The sequence below is a fragment of the Sapajus apella genome, unplaced genomic scaffold (assembly GCF_009761245.1).
Source record: "Sapajus apella isolate SASKATOON/1434 unplaced genomic scaffold, GSC_monkey_1.0 scaffold55, whole genome shotgun sequence".
In the NCBI taxonomy this organism is placed as follows: Eukaryota; Metazoa; Chordata; class Mammalia; order Primates; family Cebidae; genus Sapajus; species Sapajus apella.
The window spans coordinates 9,563,117-9,584,721 of NW_022436995.1; the positions used below are offsets into that span (position 1 = coordinate 9,563,117).

The 21,605-nt window shown below is 51.9% G+C and overlaps 1 protein-coding gene across 4 annotated transcripts in view; it reads left to right on the forward strand.

The window, feature by feature from the left end:
- The window catches only part of CORO2B (coronin 2B), a 153,334-nt gene that overhangs the window by 51,538 nt on the left and 80,191 nt on the right, over positions 1-21,605 (forward strand). Inside the window, exon 1 of one of the 4 annotated variants that reach the window (XM_032244627.1) lies at positions 17,483-17,581. The exons of the other annotated variants lie outside the window; for them this stretch is intronic. The gene's annotated coding sequence lies outside the window, so the exon portion shown is untranslated. Of the gene's footprint in view, positions 1-17,482; positions 17,582-21,605 lie in introns of those variants that run through there. 4 annotated transcript variants of the gene reach the window in all.

Genomic DNA, 21,605 nt, shown 5'->3' on the forward strand with positions numbered 1-21,605 from the left:
TTTTTACTTGTTTGTTTGTTTTACTTCAGTTTTGTATATTCATTATTATATTGACCTTGTGCTGGTCTCTTATGAGGGATTCAGACATGACTAAGACATCATCCCAACCATGACGGAGTCTGGAAGTTAGACCTGAACGCAGGAAAAGCAATGCATCAGGACAGGGCAACTTGCCCTCAGTGCCTGAGAATGTGGTTTATGGACCTTCAAGTGCAGGTGGGTCCCCAGGAAGAAAGAGTGTGTTGGTGGGGGGTGGTCAGGGAGGTGTGTGTCGGGCGAGAGATAAGTAGGATTCCAGGGTGCAGAGAGAAGAGGCTGGGCATTTCTTTGGACTGTTTTGCAGCTTGGGAGGTGGAGATAACCACGTGCCTGGGACACTCAGGAGAGCCTGGCTATAGCATAAGGAGCTCATGAGAGAGGAGACCCTGCATGGTGGTTGGGTGAGAGGCACTGTGACAAGTGTGGTCTTCATCTGCAGGATGGGACAGGAGACATAACAGGAAATGGCATCTGCTCTGAGCCTCGGTGATTGTATTAGGTGACTCACTTATTTGCTGAGCTGAGTCTTGCAAGGGCAGCCTCATTCCCCTCCGTCTGCTTACCCCTGTCATAGACCCTCGGGCTTATGGGTACAGCCTCCTTCCTGCCCCGCACACCCTGGCCTATCCCCATCTCCACGCCTCCCTGCATCGTAGCTAACGTAGCTTGCTGAGCTTCTGGTGCACCAGCTCGACGAGGATCTGTGCTGACGGAGTTTACTCACTCTTACTTCTGTGCCTGAAATCTTCCCTCCCTGCCCCCCAAACTGGAAACACAGCCGGAAGCCTTCCATAAAGAGACCTCCTCCAACCCCACCACCACCCACACCGGCAACATCAGTGCCGGAGAGCAGAGCGAGAGAAAAGGGGAAGGGCCAGCATCATTTGGGTGGGGCCTTGCATATATTAGTAATAACAGTGATAAATATTCAACAATAATGGCACATTACCATAATGACCAGATCTCCAGAGCCTTCTGTGTGCCAAGCACTTTGCAGGCATGACCTCATTTAATTCTCACAGTAGTCACAGAGAAACCCCTTAGCCCAGTGAAGCACACGTCCTGTGCAGTGGAAGGCCTGGGTTTGAATCCTTTCTCTGCCCCTTCTTGTCTGGATGACTTTGGGCAAGTTACTGAATGCCTGTGCCTCAGTTTCCTCCCCTGGGATACGGGGAAGATAATAGCGCCTGTCTCACTGGGTTTCGATGAAGACTAAGGAAGGCAATATTGGCAAAGTGCTTAGAATAGTACCTGACATGTAGCAGGTACACACTAAGTGTCAAGTACATTAAAATGTGTAACGTTTCCCTTTATCCATTTTACAGCAAGGGAATAGAAACAGTTGAGTCAAGGGACTTTACATTAGCTCCAAGTATTAAGCCCATGGTGTGAGCCAAGTAATATGACAGTCCCTGTACTTGCATTTTCATTGAATCCCTACATCAGCTTCATGAGGATTGATGTTATCACCAGTGGATGGATAAATGGGGCCCCAAGAGGTAGATCAACTTGCTCACAGCAGTAGCTAATAGAGAAAGACCTTTTACCAGGGCTTATCCTGCCATCTCCGGAATCTACATGGTCTCACCCAGCCTCTCCATTCACTCCCTGAGCCTAAGCATGGCTGGGTACAAGAGACATTGTGCTGAGAGGGATGCCCTCAGTTTCCCATGAGATGTCGAAGATAAGGCAAGCTGGGGAAAGGGCAGGATGAGAACGTGGGAAGGAAGGACCACCGGGTCTCCTGGGACAGATGTGCCGTTTGCCTCCAGATGGGGCAGGGAGGAATGAAGTGTAATTGGACACAGAGATGCTGTAACTTTATTTAGAGTTAGCAGAGGAGAGCCAGGAGAGTGAGACCAGCAACATCTGCTGGGGCAGCCACGGGATCGGGCTGGGGAATGCTGAAGGTATCTTGGAGTTTTGCAAAGTCATTGCCCCCTGAGCAGGGCTGCACCACGTTGGAAATTCTGGAGTAGTTCCGAATGAGTCAGTGTCTGAGGAAAGCATTTAGATCAGAAGCTCAGGAGGGTGATTGGAAAGGCTCCATTGCATGTCTGCTGTGTACGGTTGTCTGAGTTGTGCCCTGCACAAAGGCACCTGGCAGGGGGTAAGTGGTGGCTGAAATTCAGTCCATGTTCCACTCACCGAGCCTGGAGCTGAATCTGCTGGAGGAAGAGGCACCTTTCTCTATTCTGACAAAAACGCCCTATGGACTGCAGTGGTCCTGACTCGGGAGAAGAGGTGAGGAGAGAGACTTTATCCCTAAAGGTGAATCTACAGAGGCCAGACTATGCCATCGGTTTGGTACTCAGGCAGCCACAGCTTTGACGTTCACAGAAACCAGGAGGGCCCAAGCAAAGAACCCAGGTGCCGGATGGAACGATGCGCAGGGAAAGCCTGGGTGCTGAGCAGCTCCCGGGGCCTCAGAATGTCCTTATGAAATGGACAGGAGACCAGCAGGAGGGTCGGTGACAGGAGCAGCCTCTGTGGTTTTCAGATCAGGAGGACCTGGATGAGTCTGAGGCAGAAGCTAATTGAGAAACCTGACCTCATGCCTGGGACCCAACACACTGTGGAGTCAGGAGCTTGGGCTCTTAAACCAGCACACGTGCGTGTGGGTGTGCGTGCATGTGTGTGTGCGCGTGCGTGCACACACACACACTACGTCTAAGTGGACACCATGAAGGAAAAGCACCCCAGTAGAAAGAGGCCTTTCAAAACCAAGAATCCTTTTGGATAGGCAGCACCCCCGCCAGAGGCACCACCCTGGAGGAGCTGCCTGACGCCAGATTCTGCCACCCAGCATCGCCATTATTGTAAGGTTTATTCTCTGTGAGGTCTATTGCCGGGTTTAAAGTGAGGAAACTGAGGCCTGCATGAGAACAATTAGACAGCTCCCGGGTGAGGTTCTATGTTCCAGGGAAAGAGGGCCAGAGAAGTCGCGCCTGACTTCTCTCAGGCGTGGGGTTATATAGGGAGGGGAGGTGCTCTGATTGGCTGTGGAGAACAGGACGTGGACGTGGCGAGCTGCTGTAGGTAGGTAGGCGGGATTTCCAGTGAGTGGGCTGGATGGGGCCATACGCTATTGGGCAGGTTTTGGCGGGGCTTCTTTTAAATTTTGGCGGGGTTTTCCAACGGCTGGCTAGGTGCCGAGTGCAGAGTTTAGTGTGGAGTGCAGATCCTGGTGCTGAGTGCAGAGGGGATTTCCAGCGGCTGGCTAGGTGCCGAGTGCAGAGTTTAGTGCCGAGTGCAGATCCTGGTGCTGAGTGCAGAGGGGATTTCCAACACCTGGCTAGGTGCCGAGTGCAGAGTTTAGTGTTGAGTGCAGAGGTGGGCGTGGTGAAGCTAGATGCTGAGTGCAGATTCTGGTGACGTAATTTCAGCCGTGGAGAGGGATGGGCATGTCCGAGCCCCCAGCGAGGCACCCGGCCTTACAATTATGTTGGAAGGGAAAAGGGAGGGTGCTGGGGTTTGCTCAGTGCCCACCAGGCACCATGCCAGATGTTTTGCATCTATTACCTCATTTTCCTCTCCACTCTTCTTCCTCGTGGTTTCTGTAGCAATGACAGCATTCAGTGGAATAAAGAAAGAAAAAGAGGAAAAAAAGCTCCTTTCGAGGATCAGCAGTGTTGCTGACCCAGGGGATGTTGTGTGGGGTGGTCACGTGCAATGGGCGGCATGAACCTGATTATCCCTCGCTGTGACCCAAGTGGTCATTGTTATCCAGTTGCTGTGCAGCTTCTCCAGCAACTGCATGGCAGGCACAGGAGCTGCATCAGCACACCCCAAGGAACGGTGCTGAAGGTTGAGAGAAAATCTCGAAATGAAATGGTTTCCTTTGCTCCTGGAAGGGGCAGGTCTGTTAGGCTTGGGTGGGGCTGTGTGGTCTCTGGGCCTCCTTATAATAGCAAGGTTCTTTGCTGTGGAGGCAGAGAGACCTCATGGGGACAGGTCACAGGCAGTGTCCAAAGACTCAGAGATCTACTCCTCTCTCCCTTTTCTTCCTTTCCATCCATTGGAATGCTTTAGGCTGCAAGTAACAAAGAAAGCCAATGGAGACTGACTCAAGGTATAGAGTTTTCGTGGTTTATCAAACAAGAGTGACAGAGGGAGGGGATCCTAGGTTTGGTCGGTGGCTCCACAGTGTCGCCAAAGACCTAGGCCTCTTCTGTCCTTCTGTTCTGCCTTCTCATCATTTTGGCCTTTTGGTTGTAGGCTTCTTACCTCTTGGCTCCAAAATGGGTGCCAGAGAACCAGGATTTATAGCCTCAAATGCGAGCAAAGGCAGGAAGCCATGTGTTTACCAGTATGCCAAGAAAGAACTTTTTTTATGCCTCTCTCTTCTTATTGAGGCAAAAATCTTTCTCAGAAGCCCCCTAGTGGACTTCCTTTTATGTCTCACTGGCTGCAATTGGGTCTTGGTCCCTCTCCCAAGGGTGAGGGGTGTTCCTCTGGTGGCGTCGGGGAGCGTGGAGCTGGGAATGGTGGGTTTGGGTCCAGTCAGCAGATCTGCCTGCCTCCCTTCTTCAGAAACTTGTCCCAGTGCTCCCAGGGAACACCCGGATGGCTGGGTTCTGAAGTGGTGCTGGACTCCCCATGTCCCCCAAAGGCCAGTCACTTGCCTGTCAATGGGTTATGGACAGTCTCCATGAGCAGGGCACTGTGAGGAAGACCAAGAGGACGGACACTCTCCTGAGAAGGAGGCAGTGTTACCCCCATTTGTACAGATGAGAACTCAAGCTCCAAAAAGCCAATGAACGTGTCCAGTAGATACCTAGTAAGTGCTGGCACCAGGAGTTAAACCTGTATCTGTCTGTGAAGCCATCCTCTGTTTGGCCCACTGTGGAACAGTGTCCTCTGTTCTTCCAGAATCTCAGCCAGGAAGTTGGCAACCTTTAGAGTTCCTGTGCATTCCAGCTCTCAGAGCTGACACCAGGGCCCAGCTTACGGCCTCCTGGAGAAGTTAATCTCTACACATGTAAAAAGAACAGATCAACCCTGAAGTACACACCAGGTGCCAGGGGGCAGGGTGGCAGCCAAGAAATGCTGCGGGTGTTCTGGGTAGGTCCCTGGGGATGGGATGGTCAGGGACCCCGGAGGACCAATTCATTTACCTCTTAACATCAACAGCCACACCAGAGAAAGTGCTGATACCTGCACAATGACAGCCCCTCCTGAGCTGCCAGGAGGAGACGCTCCTGAGTGTAAACAGGCTGCTGGAATGACCCTGGGTGGCCGCCAGGGACGGCCACATACCATCCCTCAGCATCGCTGGAGAGGGCTCTCTGTTGGTTGCTAGCAACAGACTCTGTTGACCTTTAGTAATGAGGAGGGCAGGGCTAGAAAGTGACCAGCAGCCAGGCCTCCGAGGCTTCCAGGCCTCAGATGCCTGGAATTTTGGAGCTAGAAGGTACTGAGTTTCCCATTATCTTGACTGCTGCAGCGGGGACTCTGGGATGGTGATGTGAGTGACCCCTGCACCCATGGCCCCCATGTGGCATAACCCCTCGGGTGCTATTCATCCACACGGCCCATCTGTGCAGGGGACATCCTTCATGGTCTTAGCTGGCAGCCCTGATGACTTGGATGTGCAAAGAAAAGGCAAGTTTGTTTCCAGTGAAGCTTGTCTGGTGTCATCCAGGAGCCCCACCCGGTAGGCAGCAGAAAAAACGCATTCAGCTCGGTCCAGTGGAGTACGTCTGATTGAGTAATTTACAATGTACAGGTTCACCTTTTGGGGGTACTTTTGTTGTTGTTGTTTGAGATGGAGTCTTGCTCTGTCGCCCAGGCTGGAGCGCAGTGGTGCAATCTTGGCTCATGGCAACCTCCACCCCAGGTTCAAGCGATTCTCCTGCCTCAGCTTCCCAAGTAGCTGGGATTATAGGCACACACCACCATGCCTGGCTAATTTTTTCTGTATTTTTAGCAGAGATGGGGTTTCACCATGTTAGCCAGGCTGGTTTTGTACCCCTAACCTCAAGTGATCCACCTGCTTCAGTCTCCCAAAATGGTAGGATTACAGGCATGAGCCACTGTGCCCGGTGGGGGTAATTTGACATCTGTTTGGATGACTCCAAAGGAATCATCTTTCAGAGCTTTTCCTCTGGCCTCTGTGGATAGAGATGGGCCAGGCTCATGTGACTTCAGGGGTTGGAGGAAAAGGGCCCTGGCTCCCCAGTGGACCTTAAACGTGTCTTGGCTGATGTCCCTGAGGTGTGGCTGGTCTGTCTTCTCCCAGAGCATTCTTTGGGCATCTCCTGCTGATGTCTACAGCTGACGAACTCATGGTCCCTTTGGCTCTTGGCCCTGATAGCAGGATGCATCCCCAGCAAGGCCCTGGCTGGCCTTGCAGAGTTCAGAACCCGAATCTCACTACATCTTGCCCAGACCTAGACTATCTGGTCCACAGCCTCTCAGGCCATGCCTTGTCCCTGCCCATGGCAATATTTCACTGGCTTGTGGCTCTCAGACCCTGCTTTGGGGCTGTGCAGGACTGCTGCGTCCTCTCCTCCAGCCAGGCACCAAAGGAGGCTCAAGGGCATGCTCCAGGCTCTCTGGCCTGACCCCTCGCCATCTCATTCAGTGAAGCCAACTTCTGTTTGACCCACTGCTTGGAACGGTGTCCTTTCTCCTTCCAGAATCTCAGCCAGTAGGTTGGAGAGACACTCCTATGTTCTGAGACAGAGCACCCTCAATGCATTTCCCCCTAAGGTTCTGGCCCCAAGTACGGGAAATCTGGGCACACTCCTGAACATCCACTTCTCTAATTCCCTTCCCAACCCACAGTCCTGCAGGCTGTAAGGGCCAGACTTTCCCCCTCTGCCTGGTGTCCTGCCAGGACCTCCCTGTGATGGAGTCAACCAGACAGGACCTCCCTGTGATGGAGTCATTTGCTAACACGGAGAGACGGGAGTTGAGAAAAGTCCTCTCTCGACAATTCTGGCTCTTAAGATATTTTGGGGCTGCAGAATCCTATCTTGGATGTCAGAATGTGAATTTTTTATTTTCTTTTCGAGATGGAATCTCACTTTAGCACCCAGGCTGGAGTACAGTGGCACGATCTTGGCTCACTGCAATCTCTGCCTCCTGGGCTCAAGCGATTCTCCTGCCTCAGCCTCCCAAGTAGCTGGGACTACAGGTGCGCACCACTACGCCCAGCTAATTTTTTGTATTTTTAGTAGAGACGAGGTTCCACTGTGTTAGCCAGGATGGTCTCGATCTCCTGACCTCGTGATCCGCCCGCCTCGGCCTCTCAAAGTGCTGGGATTCCAGGCGTGAGCCACCGCGCCTGGCCCAGAATGTGAATTTTTTGAGTCCTGCTTTGACAGTCCTAACTCTCCCTGGATAAATGGATGTCATTTATTTATTTTGTATATTTGTATTTTTTTGGAGGCAGAGTCTCGCTCTGTCGCCCAGGCTGGAGTGCAGTGGCGCAGTCTCGGCTCACCACATCCTCTGCCTCCTGAATTTAAGTGATTCTGGTGCCTCAGCCTCCTGAGTAACTGGGACTATAGGTGTGTGCCAGCACGCTTGGTTAATTTTTTGTATTTTTAGTAGAGACGGGGTTTCACTATGTTGGTCAGGCTGGTCTCAAACACCTGACCTCAAGCGATCTGCCTGCCTTGGCCTCCAAAGTGCTGGGATTACAGGTGTGAGCCACCATGACCAGCCAATAAATGGATGTCATTTAGAGGGCGAGCAGGAAGGTCACACCTAGTAAATGCAGAATACAGCGCACTAACATGATTTAAAAACTACAATGATCCCCTTTACATTCCTCTCTGACCTCCTCTCCATCTCCCTTCCCTCTGCTTATGGCTTCTGCCTCTGCCACCAACCAGTGGTGCAATGTAGCTCACATTTAAACCCTCCAGGGGAGGAGCTGGTTGGTTTTGCCGTCACCATTGAGTGTGGGTCACTCCGAGGGAGCAGAGCTGTGCCCTGGAGGGTCATGTGGGAGGCTATGCGCCCACCTAGAGTGAGGAGGCCTCCCTGTGAATTGGGGGAACAGAGGTCATTGCAGGGAAATTGTTGGCCACAAATCTCAGGAAGGCTCCTCTTTCCTTGTTGAGTCCTAAATTAACTACTAGATTCTTTTTTCAAGACAGCAAGTGAGAGGTGGAGAACATCATGAGACAGTCATCAGGGGTGTTTTCAAACAAAAACCCATTGATTTCCTCAGTAACATTAAGTTTAATTAAAAAAAAAAAAGTTTCTGCTCTAGTTTCTAGACCCTCAGCTGGTGAGGCCCCTTGAATTGTTTCCAAAGTCCAAGAGGAAATGGTTACTCCTACACACACACACATACACACACACACACACACACACACACACTCTCTCTCTCTCTCTCTCTCTTTCTTTCTCTCCTTGGGGACGATGCAGGGTGGACAGTGCAAAGAGTTTATCTCCAAATAAGCTCCGTGCGTGTGGCCTGGTATCTATTTCTCCATGGACAATTTGATTTACTACCCTTTTTTATACCCATAATGATTAGCAGTAATATAAAGAACTTCAGCTTCCCCTTTCTCATTTGGGGCGCTGAGAGATGGCTTCCTTTTACTCTAACAGAGATGCTACAGCAAAGCCGGCAGACCGTCCTTCTATACCATGCCATCCCCTGGCTGTCATGTAGATAGACTATCCCTTGGGAAGGGGAAGACCCGTCGCCAGTTGCCACATTCCCCCGGGGACAGTTCATCAGTCCATCTTTTTCTGTACTACCAGGTGACAGGGAGCATGGTCTTGGTCTGCGGCCAGGGGCAGGCCAGGCGCTCTGAACACAGGATCCCAGTTATCCTGAGACTTGGGCAGGGTATGTCACAGGCAGGGTGCCTCAGCAGTGGCAGTTGTGCCAGGCATCTCCCCAGCTCAGCCTTTAGCCTTGACTATGAAACAGCCTTTTTAAAAAGTTGTTCAGTGGCTGGGTTTCGAGACCAGCCTGACCAGCATGGAGAAATCCCATCTCTATTAAAAACACAAAAATAGCCAGGCATGGTGGTGTGTGCCTGAAATCCCAGCTACTCGAGAGGCTGAGACAGGAGAATTGCTTGAACTCGGGAGGCGGAGGTTGCGGTGAGCCAAGATCGTGCCACTGCACTCCAGCCTGGTTAACAAGAGCGAAACTTAGTCTCAAAAAAAAAAAGAAGTTGTTCAGCCTCACCTACCAAGAGGCTGGAGGCCATGAAGGAGGGTGTGAGAAGTAGGACCTGCTGTGAAAAGGGAATTGGGCTGAAAACCAGAAGTCCTGGGTTGAATTCCACCAGCCCTTATTGAGCGCTTGCTGTGTGCACAGTCTTGTGCATGGCAGTCTAGAAATGCAGAATAAAGCTCTCGAGGGATACATTAGGCATCCCTCAACTTTTACTCACTTGCCGGCCGGCAGGGTGGCTGTCAAGGGCAAATGGGATGACCCAAAGCACTTTTGAAGGTGCAGATTGATTGATAAAATATTTTTTGTTGAGCAGTCACAGTTTACAAAGCACGTTCACACACAGTACCATCTCGTTGGATCCTCATAACCATCCTAGGAAAAATGTGAATTGTATCAATTTTTCTGATGGAGGATCTGAGAGGCAAAGGGACAGATGCAGGGTCACACAGCTGAAGCTTCGGAGGGCCCAGTGCTCCTTGAAGCACTGCCGCTCGGGGACTAAAGTCTGGTTCCGGGACCAGTAGCTTCAGCATCAGCTGGTAACTTGTTAGGGATGCAGATTCTCAGGCCCCTCCCTAGACTTCCTGAATCAGAAGCTCCGGGGCTCAGCAATCTGTGTTTTCACAAGCCCACTGGGTAACTGCGGTGCACGTTCAAGTGTGAGAAGCACTGAGCTGGAGAGTGTTTCTCAACTTAATCATCTGTGTGAACCACCTGGACACCACCGTGTTCAACCATGGATTCTGATTTGAGTCAAGGGTGAGGCCTGGGATTCTGCATTTCTAACCAGCTCCCAGGTAATGCCAGGCAGTCCACTGAATAGCAAAGATCCCAAACAGTAATCACCTTGTGGGCTTGGTTAAAATGCACATTCCCTGGCCCACTCCCATAGTGTGTGATTCTGGAGGCTAGAAGTGGAGCCCGGGAGCCTGGATTTCCACAAACACTTCAGGCGACTCTGAGGCAGATGACCTGGAGCTCGCATTCCGAGGACCTGTTCCCTGGAGCTTGAGCTTACAGACCATCCACGCTGGCCTCATTTTCAAAGGTTCGCCACCTTCACTTCTCTCCCCACTGGACTTGAACCACCATCTCCTGCCAGACTTTGGGCTAAGAGGGTGTGAGCTGGAGGCCATCTCTGAGCCAGCGGGGCCTCATTCCTCAAAATAGGTCAGGAGTCTGGCATAGACCAGCCTCAGTGGCTGCAAGTAGAAACCATCTGTGCTTTGAGTTCCACCGCCCCTCTCTGCTTGGCCAGGGAAACACAGAACCCCAATGGAGCGTGGATGCTTCCCTTGGGTGGGGCCTGGGTGCTGCTCTGCCACTGCCTGCCCAGGCAGCCAGACTCCCACGGGATCTGCCTGCAGGGGAGAGGCGGCAGCACCAGATCCTACCACCCCCAGGGCAGGAAGCTTGCAGTGTGGACTGGTCATCCAGAGACCCTGCTGTGTGACCTTGGACAAGTCACTCCTCCTCTCTGGGCCTGTCTATGAACTGAGAGGCTGGATTTAGTGGACTTGTGAGTCCTTTTCTGCTCGGGCAGGATATGGTTCCATGAAAGCCTTTTTGCGGCAGGACCACATGGAGGAAGAGTTGGGCCTGTGGGGAGGCGGACATTTCCTTTTCCTGGCTCTCTGTGCAGAGTGGATATTGTGGGATCTGGTGCTGCGAATATGGGGACAAGGGGACTTTCACGGGCCTTGAGGCAAAGACTTGGGTTGCTCTTCCTTGTCCCTGCCCTCCTATTCCTTCCCTCACTCGTATGTCTAGTAACCATTTATCAAGACGATGTTAAGCCCAATGGTAAGCCTGGAAAAATAAGGAAGAATGAGCTGCAGTCCCCACCCTCAACAACAGCCAGGGTCGTTTGGGAGCAGACAAGCCAAGCAGAGACCCTGGCGACAGCTCTGAATCAGATCCCAGCTCCTCCACTTAAGGGACCTGGACAAACCCCGTCGCATCTGGAAATGGGGATGATAATTGTGCCTATTTCTCAGGGTTATTTTAAGGATTGCAGGATATAATGAGTGTAAAATGCTTAGCTCATTGTAAGCACTAAACACACGTTAGTTGTTGTTGTTAGTGTGATAAGCCAGGAGCAAGGGGAGCACAGCATGGAATCTGGGGGCCTCGGGGACGACTTCCCAGCTCAGTGACCATGCTGGGGGAGGTGGGAAGCTGTCTTGAAGAGACTGAGGCAGAGGAGGCTGTTGGCTTCTCCTCACATGTCCAGCCTTGTTCCTCAGAGCAGGAAAGGCTGCAGGGATTCAGGGCACAGGCCTGGTACAGAGTAGACTGTGTCTCTGGCTGGACTTGCATTGGGTGGTGGATGCGTGCTGCGTAGAGCATCTAGAGACTGTTGAGAAGGTGCTGTCCTAGCCCTGCCTGTTCCCACTTGGCTTTCATCCACTCCCTGATAGCATGAGGGAGGCAGGACAGAGCCGGGTGACCAGGAGGAATTCCCATTTCATGGGTGAGAAGAATGAGGGGCTTGCCCAAGAGACCCTGTGAATTGGTAGGAGAGCTGGCCTGGAACCCAAGAATTCCACGTTTGCTAGAGAAGCGGGGAAAGACAGTGGAGTGACTCCAAATCATGCCCTTCCTAAGTCCGTGTACACCCTACCCAGGAACTTTCAGGACTAACTGATGACTTTTAGGGGCCAATTGATGACTTCTTTTAGGAGCTAACTGATGTCTTTTCTCCCAGTGCTGTCCAATGGAACACACTGCAGTGAGGGAAATGCTCTGTAATCTCTGCTGTCCCATATGGTAGCCACTAGCCACACATGCCTATTGGGCACTTGATATGTGATTAGTCTAATTGATGAGGAATTTTAAATTTAATTTTAATTAACCTGAATTTAAACAGCCATGTGTGGCTAGTAGCTACCCTATGGGACAGTGCGATTTGAGCCTAGTCTTAGGTGCACAGGCAAGAGCAGAGACTCTCTTGGTTCCGCAGATACGTGCCTCCATCACACGCTCCTCAGATGGTTCTGATGCATAACCACGTTTGGAATTGATCAGGGCAGGGGTCTGGGAGATGCTATGCTGAGGGAAATGTGCAGCTCGTGCACCTCCCTGTCTGTTTGGCTTTGTCATTTTACAGAGGAGGATGCTGAAGCCTGGAGTCCACTGGGAATTACTGCCCAGGCTGGCGGGCTCCTCGGGACTGTGGGCAGGCTCCCTCTGCTCCCTCCGGCTTGGAAACATGCCCTGTGTTCCTCCCGTGCGTCCAGCTTTCCTGGGTGGAGGAGGAACAGATGATCAGCTCTCGCTCAAGACCCAGAACGCTGTGGATGAAATGGGGCTGTTGATCACAGCGTCTTTCATTCATTACAGGGCCACACTCTTTCTCTTGCATGCTCACGTTCCATCCTCATGAAGATTCCAGGACCTAGGTGCAGTTGCTACCCACCTACCCCAGAACAGGACACTGAGCCTGGAGAAGGAAGGTGGCTTGTCCCATGTCACACAGCTAGTGACCAAACGAGATGGAAAGTGCCAGTCTTTCTCTGACAGCACATGAGCAGGGAGCGGCTCTGCCATATGTTCCGATGGGCTGCCCTGTGGGAGCTACCAGGGCGGATCTGAGAGCTCTCCTGGACTCCCCGCGGTACACAGCTCTTTCCCAGGGGGCTTCCTCCAGCCCTGCGATGTGACTGTAGCCACGTTTCCCCCTCACCTGAGTCAGAAACTAAAAAAGCTGTCCTCTTACATTTTTGTGTTCCAGTTAAAAACTAAATTCAGTCATGTTGTCATCTAGCAAATGCACCCGCTGGCCACAATAAATCATTTTCGAGATACAGGATACGATTTGCTTCCATGTGGAGTGTACATAGTGATTATCTCAGAGGAGAAAAAAGCCATCCTACATTTCTTGAGAGGCTATAAGGGCCATTCAGCTGCAAAATGACTACTTCTTCCTTCCGGGCCCTCCCCATCTGGGAGGGAGACCAGGATGGCCCTGGGCCCAGGGAGAGGCTGCCAGGGAGCAGGCCCAGCAGCTGTGCACATCTGGAATCCAGAACCTCTCCCTCCCTCCTCCTGATCTTCAGCCCAGCCCAGCCCAGCCCAGCCCAGCCCTCTCCTCCTCCTCCTGGCAAAGCCTGACGTCCCCAAGTAAACACTTGATTATTTGAAATCAGAGACTCTCCCTCACAGGAGAAGAGAGTGGGGAAAGCTAGTGTTGAGCAAGCACCCATCCTGGGCCAGACACTTTGCCAGGCATTTTGTATTTGGTCGTATCATTGTGACCAGTGAGCTGGATGACATTATACTAATTTTACAGTTAAGGAAACTGATATTCAGAGAGGTTGAGTAACTAGTCCTAAGTCGTACTGCTAACAAGTAGCAGAGCCAAGATAGAAACCACCAGATTCTTTCTGACTCCTAAAACCCTGCCTACTGTACAGTTTCTTTATGCTTTTGTGTAGGGCTCTATATTTTTGGAGCTACTGGGGAGGGATAAGAGTTGAGGTGGAGAGGCTGAAGAAGGAGATGTGTGTTGTATTGGAAAGAACAGTAGGGGCCAGGCGTGGTGGCTCACATCTGTAATCTCTGCATTTTGGGAGGCCGAGGCGGACAGATCACCTGAGGTTGGGAGTTCGAGACCAGCCTGACCAACATGGAGAAACCCCGTCTCTACTAAAAATACAAAATTAGCCGGGCATGATGATGCAGCCCTGGAGTCCCAGCTACTTGGGAGGCTGAGGCAGGAGAATCACTTATACCCAGGAGGCAGAGGTTGCGGTGGGCCGGGATAGTACAATTGCACTCCAGCCTGGGCAAGTGCAAAACTCGGTCAGAAAAAAAAAATAGAGAGAGAGAACAGTAGACGAAGAGTCAGAAGTTTGTGGCTGAAGTCCTGGCCACACCGTTTTGATAGCTTGTGACTCTGGACAAGCCTCTTGACCCCTCCATTAGTCACATATGCGCTCTATGTTATACACGGGATTGCAGCAGCTGGCTAGCTCTGCCCGCTGGGCAGCAGCAGGGCTGACTGAGGTGGTGTCTGGAGAGGACCATGACAGCAGGTGGGCTTTTCAGGGTGGTTCTGCAGGCACTAGCCCCTTGCTGATTCTGTGCTGTCAACAGCAAGGGACTCACTAGGTCCAGCCTGACAGCAGTACTGGGTTCAGAGGTGTTGGAATCCTGGTGACAAGGAGCCTAATGGAGATAGGGCTGCATGACCACAAGGAAGAATGTGGTACAGGAAGGGCTCATGAGGGAGGGGAAAGACCAGACCCTCGTCCTGTGGGCAAGGGCAGCATATCAGCCTGAAAATAAAATGTGAAACCTCAGCAGGCTGGAGTCACAGCCCTGGAGTGAGGTCCCTGAAGGAGGCATCTCCTTGTGCCCGACCTTGGTTCTTGCCCCCCCACCGTACTGAGAGATGATTCAACCAGAGTCACTATGAGGCTCAGCCATAAGGGAGCCCTGAACTAGGCATAAAGTGGGGTGGGGCTGTGCAGGGGCCAGAAGGAGTTGGATGATCTGCTAACTTACAATCTAGTAAACTGGAGAAAGAAAACATGCATATCTAAAGCTTGAAGTAAGTGCCAAGTATTAATCAGCTCTGTGGGACGCGCCAACAACAGCTATTGCCATGGAAGAGCTGTTGTCATTCAGGGTCACAGCAATCAAGCCGCAATAGGGGAATATAGAGGAGGAAGGCCCCCAGCCAGGTGGCAGAACCGGGATGGCAGACCCCAAAGCTCCTCTGTGTTCCAACATGATGTCTTTAATAAAGCAGAGGAACTCTATTATCTCAGGACTGGAAGGCGATCTGGTTCTATCTACTCCACATTGTCCTTAACCAGAGGTCATCTACCTAAATCTTAAACCCACCCCCTACCAGGGATGGGAAGCTCACTACCTATCAAGGCAGCTTCTTTTTCCAAGTTAGGCAGCTCTAACCATTAAGAAAGTCCTCTTGGCCAAGTGTGTTGGCTCACGCCTGTAATCCCAGCACTTTGGGAGGCTGAGACAAGCGGATCACCTGAGGTCGGGAGTTCAAGACCAGCCTGACCAACATGGAGAAACCCCGTCTCTACTAAAAATACAAAATAAGCTGGGCATGGTGGCACATGCTTGTAATCCCAGCTACTTGGGAGGCTGAAGCAGGAGAATTGCTTGAACCTGGGAGGCAGACACAGAGGTTGCAGTGAGCCAAGATCGTGCCATTGCACTCCGGCCTGGGCAACAAAAGTGAAACTCCATCTCAAAAAAAGAAAAAAGGAAGTCCTTGTTTTTAATGGAGTTCAAAACCAATCTTGAAAACCAATCTCAAAACCTACATGTCCCAGTCCTACGCCTGGCGCTCACTGGTCCTAAAAGATTCAGAGAACATGTGTCCTGCTGTCACTAGAGCCAATCAGGGGGAATCTACCAGGATCTGGGCAGGGTCTTCAGGGGTAAAGGACAAAGGGCCAGATTTTCAGGTCACCTCTTGGCCGGCCCCCCCGATTTCCCCTCGAGATCTGGGCCCTTTCCCCAGCTGCAGCTTTAGCATAGTCTCCTCTCTCTGGCAGAGCAGGGAGGAGTCTTTTCCGTTCCCTGCCTGCATACCCATGCGTCTGACCTCACAGCGAGGTCAGCTCCTTAGTCATGCAGGTCCTCCTGCAGACACCCAGCTTTGGCCCACAGTGTGTACTGGCGGCTGGCCTGGCCTTCCAGCCTCTGTCCATCACCTTCCAGAACAAACCCTTGCCACTGGCCAGGTGGCCTCTTCACTGCTACCAGCCAGACCAGGTGTGTGCTTACACATTCCCGCTGCACTCCCCTCTCCTTTCTCATGCTTTAACAAAGCCAAGTGACTAATAATGAGGACATTTTTACTTGAATCCATCAAGGCCTGAGCTAACTCTTAAAGTGTACAAGGGACACAGGAACAATTTTGGCAATGACACAAAGTGTCATGAGACAAATCATTGGAATGTTTTAAGACAACTGACATAGTATCTTCCAAAAGGCAATGCCATTAAAAAAAAATAATAAAAAATAAGGTGGGATGTGGTGGCTCATGCCTGTAATCCCAGCACTTTGGGAGGCTGAGGTAGGTGAATCGCCTGAGGTTGGGAGTTCAAGACCAGCCTGACCAACATGGACAAACCCCATCTCTACTAAAAATACAAAATTAGCTGGGTGTGGTGGTGCACGCCTGTAATCTCAGCTACTCGGGAGGCTGAGGCAGGAGAATTGCCTGAACCTGGAAGGCGGAGGTTACAGTGAGCTGAGATCGCACCATTGCACTCCAGCCTAGGCAACAAAAGTGAAACTCCATCTCAAAAAAAAAAAAAAAAGGGATAGGAGTGTTCTAGGTTAAAGAAGGCAAAAGAGAGATCACAACCAAATGTAACACATGAACCTAGGATTCGCTGAATCCTACTTCAGAAACTAAAATAGCTATGAAAGGCATTTGGGGGAATTTAAACGTGGACTGGGCATTGCATGGTATTGACGCATGGTCAGTTTTCTTGGATATGATGATGGTGATGTGCTAAGGAAATTGCCCTCCTTTGTAGGAAATGCATGCTGAAGTAATAAGGAAGCAGGAGTCATGATTTTTGCAAGTTCTTTTCCCATAATTCCACAGAAGTAAAAAGAAACAGAGGGCTGGGGTAGAGGGGGAGGGGCAACTGGTCCTTGGAGGCTTGAAGCAGGGAAGTGCCTTTCCCAAGGTCAGTAGGAGTCTGAATGGGGAGCAGAGCCAGGACTGCAGACTCCCAGCTCAGGGTCCTGTGTGAACACTTGTGCATAGGTTCACCTGGAACTTCAGGCCCAGGGACGTGGAGCCATTGATCAACGGCAGCCCCTGACCTCCCTTCCCCTGGCCCTTCCAAAGGCCCTACCGAGAGAATCTCCATGGAGATCCAGCTCCAGCCTACCAGCCACTGCGGAGAGGCCAGCCCAGGCTTGCTGAGAGCAAGCCCTTGGAGAGACAGACACTCTCCATTCTTCCCAGGAAGCAGGGCTGCCTCATTCTAGGGCCTGCCCAGGCCCATCCCCAAGGAACATGCTCGATGCAAGAACATGCCTGCTCACCCCGAGCCTGAGCGCTGTGGTCCCCCAGGACACAGCATCCAGTTCAGAGGTGCTAGCTGGGCTGTGGGGGGCAACAAGAGATGGACAAGGAGTGTCATTCAAGAAGACCACATGCGTTCCCCCCAGAGCCTTCACCACAAATGCCTCCTTCCCTTGTCTACACCCTAAGGACTGGGGAGCTGGGGTGATGGGGGAGAGAGGAAAGAAGGGCAGAGAGTGGGAGGAAGCAGAAGGAGCAGGGAGAGGGAGAAGAGGGAGGGTGGACGAGCAAGAGGTGAAGTCAGATGGAAAAGCAGGCACAGGAACTGCAGGCCGCTGAGCGCTCCACCTGGGGAACCTGGGGTAAGTGTGCACATTCCCGGGTGGGTTCAGGTGAGCCTATGAGGTCAGCATGTCCTGTGCTGGGCACATCACAGGCAGCTTGGCATCGGCTCCTCCCAAGCCCTTGGAGGAGATGGGGATGATTAGCTACCTTTATTTTTTATTTATTTTTTTGAGACAAGGTTGGGCCCTGTCGCCCAGGCTGGAGTGCAGTTGCAATCTCAGCTCACTGCAGCCTCCACCTCCCAGGCTCAAGCCATCCTCCCACCTCAGCCTCCCAAATAGCTGGGACTATAGGTGCGTAACACTATGCCTGGCTAATTTTTGTATGTTTTTGGTACAGACGGGGTTTTGCTATGTTGCTCAGGCTGGCGTCTCCAAGTCCTGGGTTCAAGCGATCTGTCTGCCTCAGTCTCCCAGGGTGCTGGTATTACAGGAGTGAGTCACCTCACCAGGCCTAGCCTTTATTTTTATTTTTGAGATGGAGTCTCTGTCACTCGGGCTGGAGTGCAGTGGCTCGATCTCGGCCCACCGCAATCTCTGCTGCCTGGGTTCAAGCAATTCTCCTCGGGCTGGAGTGCAGTGGCTCGATCTCGGCTCACCGCAATCTCTGCTGCCTGGGTTCAAGCAATTCTCCTGCCTCAGCCTCCCAAGTAACTGGGATTACAGGTGCCTGCCACCATGCCCACTAGCCTCTGTTTTTTTTTTGTTTGTTTGTTTGTTTTGTTTTGCTTTTGTTTTTTTGAGACAGTCTCGCTCTGTCTCCAGGCTGGAGTGTGCAGTGGCACAATCTCAGCTCACTGCAACCTCCGACTCCTTGGTTTAAGTGATTCTCCTGCCTCAGCCTCCCGAGTAGCTGGGATTACAGATGTGCGCCACCATGCCCAGCTAATTTTTGTATTTTTAGTAGAGACTGGGTTTCACCATGTTGACCAGTATAGTCTCGATCTCCTGACCTTGTGATCCACCCACCTCGGCCTCCCAAAGTGCTGGGATCACAGACGTGAGGCACCGCACCTGTCCTGCTAGCCTCTTTAATATGGGAGTAGATGGAGGTGGCACAGAGACATTAAGTGACTTGCCCAAGTCACACTACACGGTTGGGATTTGAATCTAGCTCTGCGTGGCTTCCAGTCCGGTTCCTGTGACCCTTCCCCATGTAGACCCCCAGGAGAGCCTGCGGTGAAGTCTGCACAGGGAAGAGCACAGAGCTGGGCTCTCAGTCTAGAAACAGGCCTTGTGCGGACCATCCCCGGTGCCCAGCCACAGGCCATGCTGAGGTTGGAGATAGAACTTGCCATCCCTGCTCACCAGACATGGTGTGTGAAGTGGCTCCCTGAGCCTTGGGTTCTGGTGGGTGCTGAACTGTACGGTCTGTCTCCCCACCAGGCTGGGCTCCCTTCACAGATGGGCTGGAGCTGCCACCAGAACAGTTGCCCAGCAGGTCTCCCCGTGGCCTCCAGGACTCATCTGGGCTGCCTAGGAAAAGTGCAAACTAGTCTTCAGTCCCTTTCAGAAGACCCTAGTATCACTTCCTGCCATCACAAAGCAGCGACCCACCCCCCAGGGTGGGAGTGGCTAGGACAAGCTCTAGGCTAGGAGCTGAGGGAGAGGTGCTGGCTGTCCATGGATTTTGAGGAGGTCACTGTGACCTATGGAGGTCAGAGTGAGTCGGGCCTTAAAGGCTGAGGGTATGGCCGGGCGCAGTGGCTCATGCCTGTAATCACAGCACTTTGGGAGGCCAAGGCAGGCAGATCATGAGGTCAGGAGTTCGAGACTATCCTGGCCAACATGGTTAAACCCCGTCTCTACTAAAAATACAAAAATTAGCCGTGTGTGGCGATGTGTCCTGTAGTCCCAGCTACTCAGGAGCCTGAGATGAGAGAAGTGCTTGAACCCGGGAGGCAGAGGTTTCAGTGAGCCAAGATCAGGCCGTTGCACTCCAGCCTGGGTGACAGAACGAGACTCCATCTCAAAAAAAAAAAAAAAAATTTTCTGAGAGTTGGCTGCACAGAGAAGATATTCCAGGATAGAACTGCACCAGCAAGGAACAGGAGGTTGGAGTGAGCAAGCGCAACACCTCCTTTCTCTTCTGTGGAAACTGGCATCGAGAATGTTCTGCGTGGAAAAGACAGAGCAATACCCAGTGTTCTCACTTCAGATTAAACTTTTGCCAGGTCCACCAACCACCCATAATATGCTTTTCATACTGTATTTTTCTTTGAATTGATTCACTTTTTAAAACTTAGCCTCATTAGCAGTAGGTGTCTCTGAAATAATGGATTTGGCGTGCAAGTTATATTTTTTCTAAAGCAAATTAAACACACGAATGGCAAAAATGAAAAATTTCATCTCTGTACTATGTAAAGGACTACCCGGGACTCCACTTTGGGAATAGCTGGTGTCCTGATGAGGAGCCAGTGCCTGGAGAGGGGAGGGGCTTGCTGAGGTCACATAGTCAGCCTGGGAGGGAGGGACTTGCTAAGGTCACACAGTCAGCCTGGAGAGAGGAAGGGCTTGCTGAGGTCACATAGTCAGCCTGGGAGGGGAGGGACTTGCTGAGTTCACACAGTCAGCCCCGAGAGGGGAGGGGCTTGCTGAGGTCACACAGTCAGCTTGCAGTGGGAAGGGGCTTGCCTGAGGTCACACAGTCGGGCTGTGGAAGGGAAGGGGCAGTTGGCAGTGACCCACCAGGCTCCCAGCCAGTGCTCCTACCTCTCCAGCATGACTTTATCCAGACAGTCTGGGGCAGAACTCAGCAGAGAGAAAAGGCAGGTGGGACAGGGACACAGTGTGGGCAAAGGCAGGGAAGTAGGGAGGAGTGGAGAGCAGGGAGACTGGCCCTGGTGGATGGAGGGCGACCTTGGGAAGTGGGGAAGAGACAGTGGAGAAGGCGGGGTTGGGGCTGAGAGAGTTCGTGGAAGAGGATTTGCCTGAAGGTGAGGAGTCTTACCTGGGATTCTCCTGGATCCTGAACTTCTTCCTTCAATAAACAGGCCTTTGTGGCTTCGCTCCTGGCTTGATTTAAATCAAATGCAGGCTGGGAGGCGAGGTGGCTCACACCTGTAATTCCAGCACTTTGGGAGGCCAAGGCAGGCGGATCACCTGAGGTCAGGAGTTCCAGACCAGCCCAGCCAACTGAAAATACAAAAATTATCTGGACGTGGTGGCACACACCTGCGCTCCCAGCTACTTGGGAGGCGGAGGCGGGAGGATCCCTTGAGCCTGGGAGGTGGAGGCTGCTGTGAGCTGAGTGCACCACCGCACTCCAGGCTGGGCAACAGAGTATACAACTCATCTCAAAATCAAAAAAAAAAAAAAAAGCAAAGTTTTGTTTTCAGCCAAATTCCCAGTGTTGGTTTCCTGATCCTGTGGTGACATTTCCTTTCATTTTTCCTCCCTGGAGAGATTTCAGTGAAGAAATTAGCTTGCCCCTTTCTGTCCTGAGATGGGGTGGGAGACTCAAGGCACATCAGGAGATATGGCAGAAGGGAAGGGGATAGATGAGGCCAATGTCTGTTGGGCCAGAAGCATATATATTTTACAAAGCACTCATGGAGCCCTGCTGTATGCCATACCTTGGGCTGGGCACTTGCTGTGGCCCACGGCACTCAGATATGTGTCTACCAGGAGGGCTGCTGCAATGGAGCCCGTTTGCAGGGATTCCCCATAGACGGCAGCATCCTATGGTGAAGCTAAGCTCCTTTCAGGGCTACCCATCCTGTGCTCCATCCACCCACTCGTGCGCATGTGTGTTCTCAGGCTTCCGTGTGCTTCTGTCTCACATGGTGGATAGGCAAGGAAACTGGATCAATATGCCGATGTCTTTTTTTATTGTTTTTGTTAAGACAGAGAATGAGAGCATGATAAGCTGCTTAAAAGTGTACAAAGTAAGGCCGGGCGCGGTGGCTCATGCCTGTAATCCCAGCACTTTGGGAGGTTGAGACTAGTGGATCACCTGAGGTCAGGAGTTCGAGACCAGCCTGACCAATATGGTGAAACCCCAACTCTACTAGAAATGCAAAAATTAGCTGGGCATGGTGGC